Here is a 6000-nt window from a genome sequence, read left to right as displayed (position 1 = left end):
ACCATGGAGTTTCTTCAAACCACTTGCAATCAAAATTAGACCTTCCCAGCAGTGCTTCCAGACCCCTAAAACCACTCCCAAAAATCTAGAACTCCCCCAAATAGCCCCCCCAAAAACATGCAGTACTGCTACCTCTCAGAGGGCTAGTTAAAATCGTGCCAAAATACACTCTGAAACTAGGCCGTAAACACCCCTATTCCACAATGGATTTTTTTCAAACCACTTGCAATCAAAATTAAACCTTCCCACTGAGCCTCCCAAACCCCTAAACCCATCCCCCAAAATCTAGAACTTCCCGAAATAGCCCCCCAAAAACATGCAATACTGCTACCTCGCAGAGGCCTAAGTTAAAATCGTGCCAAAACGCACTCTGAAACTAGGCCCAAAACACCCCTTTTCCACCATGGAGTTTCTTCAAACCCCTTGCAATCAAAATTAGACCTTCCCACCGGTGCCTCCCAGACCCCTAAACCCACTCCCAAACATCTAGAACACTCCCAAATAGCCCCCCAAAAACATGAAATACTGCAACCTCGCACCCCTTTTCCACCATGGATTTTCTTCAAACCACTTGCAATCAAAATTAGACCTTCCCAGCAGTGCTCCCAGACCCCTAAACCCACTCCCAAAACTCTAGAACACCCCCAAATAGCCCCCCAAAACATGCAATACTGCTTCCTCGCAGAGGCCTAAGTTAAAATCGTGCCAAAACCCATTCTGAAACTAGGCCCAAAACACCCTTTTTCTACCATGGATTTTCTTCAAACCACTTGCAATCAAAATTAGACCTTCCCAGCAGTGCTCCCAGACCCCTAAACCCACTCCCAAAAATCTAGAACACCCCCAAATAGCTCCCCAAAAACATGCAATACTGCTACCTCGCATGTCTAAGTTAAAATCGTGCCAAAACGCACTCTGAAACTAGGCCCAAAACACCCCTATTCCACCATGGAGTTTCTTCAAACCACTTGCAATCAAAATTAGACCTTCCCACCGTGCCTCCCAGACCCCAAAACCCACTCCCAAAAATCTATAACACCCCCAAATAGCCCCCCAAAAACATGCAATACTGCTACCTCGCATCCCGTTTCCACCATGGATTTTCTTCAAACCACTTGCAATCAAAATTAGACCTTCCCAGAAGTGCTCCAGACCCCTACACCCACTCCCAAAAATCTAGAACACCCCCAAATAGCTCCCCAAAAACATGCAATACTGCTACCTCGCATGTCTAAGTTAAAATCGTGCCAAAACGCACTCTGAAACTAGGCCAAAAACACCCCTATTCCACCATGGAGTTTCTTCAAACCACTTGCAATCAAAATTAGACCTTCCCACGTGCCTCCCAGACCCCTAAACCCACTCCCAAAAATCTAGAACACCCCGAAACAGCCCCCCAAAAACATGCAATACTGCTACCTCGCATCCCTTTTCCACCATGGATTTTCTTCAAACCACTTGCAATCAAAATTAGACCTTCCCAGCAGTGCTCCCAGACCCATAACCCACTCCTAAAAATCTAGAACACCCCCACATAGCCCTCAAAAACATGCAATACTGCTACCTCGCAGGTCTAAGTTAAAATCGTGCCAAAACGCACTCTGAAACTAGGCCCAAAACACCACTTTTCCACAATGGATTTTCTTCAAACCACTTGCATTCAAAATTAGACCTTCCCAGCAGTGCTCTCAGACCCCTAAACCCACTCCCAAAAATCTAGAACACCCCCAAATAGCCCCCCAAAAACATGCAATACTGCTACCTCGCAGAGGCCTAAGTTAAAATCGTGCCAAAACGCACTCTGAAACTAGGCACAAAACACACCTTTTCCACCATGGATTTTCTTCGAACCACTTGCAATCAAAATTAGACCTTCCCACCGTGCCTCCCAAACCCCTAAACCATCCCCAAAAATCTAGAACACCCCCAAATAGCCCCCCAAAAACATGCAATACTGCTACCTCGCAGAGGCCTAAGTTAAAATCGTGCCAAAACGCACTCTGAAACTAGGCCCAAAACACCCCTATTCCACCATGGAGATTCTTCAAACCACTTGCAATCAAAATTAGACCTTCCCAGAAGTGCTCCCAGACTCCTAAAACCACTCCCAAAAATCTAGAACACCCCCAAATAGCCCCCCCAAAAACATGCAGTACTGCTACCTCTCAGAGGGCTAGTTAAAATCGTGCCAAAATACACTCTGAAACTAGGCCGTAAACACCCCTATTCCACAATGGATTTTTTTCAAACCACTTGCAATCAAAATTAGACCTTCCCACTGAGCCTCCCAAACCCCTAAACCCATCCCCCAAAATCTAGAACTTCCCGAAATAGCCCCCCAAAAACATGCAATACTGCTACCTCGTAGAGGCCTAAGTTAAAATCATGCCAAAACGCACTCTGAAACTAGGCCCAAAACACCCCTTTTCCACCATGGAGTTTCTTCAAACCCCTTGCAATCAAAATTAGACCTTCCCACCGGTGCTTCCCAGACCCCTAAACCCACTCCCAAACATCTAGAACACCCCCAAATAGCCCCCCAAAAACATGCAATACTGCAACCTCGCACCCCTTTTCCACCATGGATTTTCTTCAAACCACTTGCAATCAAAATTAGACCTTCCCAGCAGTGCTCCCAGACCCCTAAACCCACTCCCAAAACTCTAGAACACCCCCAAATAGCCCCCCAAAAACATGCAATACTGCTACCTCGCAGAGGCCTAAGTTAAAATCGTGCCAAAACCCATTCTGAAACTAGGCCCAAAACACCCTTTTTCCACCATGGATTTTCTTCAAACCACTTGCAATCAAAATTAAACCTTCCCAGCAGTGCTCCCAGACCCCTAAACCCTCTCCCAAAAATCTAGAACACCCCCAAATAGCTCCCCAAAAACATGCAATACTGCTACCTCGCATGTCTAAGTTAAAATCGTGCCAAAACGCACTCTGAAACTAGGCCCAAAACACCCCTATTCCACCATGGAGTTTCTTCAAACCACTTGCAATCAAAATTAGACCTTCCCACCGTGCCTCCCAGACCCCTAAACCCACTCCCAAAAATCTAGAACACCCCCAAATAGCCCCCCAAAAACATGCAATACTGCTACCTCGCATCCCGTTTCCACCATGGATTTTCTTCAAACCACTTGCAATCAAAATTAGACCTTCCCAGCAGTGCTCCAGACCCCTACACCCAGTCCCAAAAATCTAGAACACCCCCAAATAGCTCCCCAAAAACATGCAATACTGCTACCTCGCATGTCTAAGTTAAAATCGTGCCAAAACGCACTCTGAAACTAGGCCCAAAACACCCCTATTCCACCATGGAGTTTCTTCAAACCACTTGCAATCAAAATTAGACCTTCCCACCGTGCCTCCCAGACCCCTAAACCCACTCCCAAAAATCTAGAACACCCCCAAATAGCCCCCCAAAAACATTTAATACTGCTACCTCGCATCCCTTTTCCACCATGGATTTTCTTCAAACCACTTGCAATCAAAATTAGACCTTCCCAGCAGTGCTCCCAGACCCATAACCCACTCCTAAAAATCTAGAACACCCCCACATAGCCCTCAAAAACATGCAATACTGCTACCTCGCAGGTCTAAGTTAAAATCGTGCCAAAACACACTCTGAAACTAGGCCCAAAACACAACTTTTCCACCATGGATTTTCTTCAAACCACTTGCATTCAAAATTAGACCTTGCCAGCAGTGCTCTCAGACCCCTAAACCCACTCCCAAAAATCTAGAACACCCCCAAATAGCCCCCCAAAAACATGCAATACTGCTACCTCGCAGGTCTAAGTTAAAATAGTGCCAAAATGCACTCTGAAACTAGGCCCAAAACACCCCTTTTCCACCATGGATTTTCTTCAATCCACTTGCAATCAAAACTAGACATTCCCAAGGCTCATCCCATCTAAGCAAATCCACTAGGAACCACCTACAACACACTCCAATCGCACCCTAAAAACACGCAATAATGAAAAATTAACATGGGCGCCTACGGCAGCAGTTTCCCTTTCTCGACTTAGCCTAAACACACCCTTCCCATCAATCGATTCCTCCCAAATTTCCTGCACAACCACCACCTTACCACTCACAGAAGCCCCATTCCCCTAGCTCAACTGGAACACCCCAAACACACTTTCTCCTTGCGCCCCCAAACCGCCCATTGGATAACATGACAAATTGCGCCTTGACAAAAAATTGCTGTTTTCAGCACTTCCACTACTTCGATCTTCTTGAAACTGACCAGGACACTTGTTCCAGCAAGAATCTCAGCAAGGCAGAATCTATTCACTGGAAGGTGTACAACTTTTCACCCAAACTCACACGCCCCCAAAACACCAAAAAATGCCAAAATTCGGCCAAATCTGAACCAAAAAACGCCAAACCCCCTAAAACCTTGCCAACATCATTATGAACGAGCCTGCATCGGGCCCTGAGCCCTAGACTCCGGGAACCCTACCAAATTCAACCCAAAAACCATGGTAAACCGCAGTGAACCCCCAAAACAGCCCTAAACCCTAAAAAACACCAAAATTCCCTCAAACCTAGCCCTCAACCCTACACTGACCTGGCCTAAAAAAAATATCCACCCGCTTGCGAATTTGCGAATTTTCGGCAATTTCGCGAAATTCGGGATTTGCAAATTTGCCGGCAAAAATCCGCAAATTTCTCGAGCGGAACAGATTTTTGGCCCATGCTTGCGGCAGGGCCATGCAGACGGTCAAGGCAGGCATGACTGAGTGAAGCAACCTGATGTAGCATACCTAGGCTCTTTGACACAGACAGACAAAGCATATCTAATTGTATGCAGCAAGCCACATAGCCCCAATTTTACATGAACTGCTGTCTGGACACTGCCTGGCATAACAACACTACACTGCCTCGACCACTCCATACCACGACTAGACTAGAGCCATAGTTCTTCCGTAAACCGACAATGATGATCCATCCCAGTGAGTGACTGTATAGAAAAAAGATATATTATTTAACTTTGATCATCAACACTCATCATCAATCATCATGGTATATTGGCAAACAGTGAGTCCCAGGACATTTTGCATATTGGAAAATGCAACGTAGTGGCCCCTGCAATTGAAGTACAATTTGAATTAAACAAGGTAAAAAAAAGCAGAGTAGACTTGAGTTACATTTAGTGTGTAAAAGAATAAATAATAACAGAAGACATATGATTCATTTCATGCACAACAAACAAACAGCAATTGCTTTCATCAGAGCCAGACAGCCATTGCTGTCCACTGCATGCCATCTTCTCATTATTCATTACCTGTTCCACTTTTTGTCCGCATCTTCTTCTGAAAGTGAAGGCCCACAGGGCAGCCTCTCCTGTCAATTTCAGAAGTAACTGTCAGCAATCAGCATGTAGTCAGTAATTCCAGTCCCACTTGAGGGGACTCGTCTACTAAGACAAAGTTTCTTGATTCTGGTTAATCCAGCAACCTGCCTTGAGGGAAATGGATAGGGGGAGTCTGGAGGAGGAGGATAGAGGAGCATGATTGAGTTGTGAACTTGTGAACCTCAGGAATGGAGACTGCAGCACCTTCAAATCAATAAGGAAATAAGATGAAGACAGTGCTGCTGATGGACTTGGTGTGATTAGGTGATTAGAGTTTTGTTGTGGTAAAAGTTGCAAAACAAAGAAAGACACACAGGAATAAAAGTGAATAAGGACAAAAAAAAGGAAGTCATTTTCAGGCCTCTGTGTCAGGGAAGTAGAGCTCGTCCTCAAACTCTGTGAATTGAGACAGGAGTAGGTCAGCTAACAGAGAAGAACTTCCATTACCTAAGTCGGTGTCCTCTTCTTCCTGCGTGCATTCACGTATTTTGTAATCTGGTGGTATGAAGTGCTGATTTACCTTGATCATTGTTAACCTCTCCACAATTTTGGGCGAGAGGCGGGTCCTTTTTGAAGTAAAAATGGCACCAGCAGCACTGAAAACACGTTCAGAAGACACGCTTGCAAGTGGG

This window comes from Lissotriton vulgaris, unplaced genomic scaffold (assembly GCF_964263255.1).
Source record: "Lissotriton vulgaris unplaced genomic scaffold, aLisVul1.2 SCAFFOLD_11659, whole genome shotgun sequence".
In the NCBI taxonomy this organism is placed as follows: Eukaryota; Metazoa; Chordata; class Amphibia; order Caudata; family Salamandridae; genus Lissotriton; species Lissotriton vulgaris.
The sequence above is the reverse complement of the archived record's forward strand: the minus strand, read 5'-3'. Positions refer to the sequence as shown.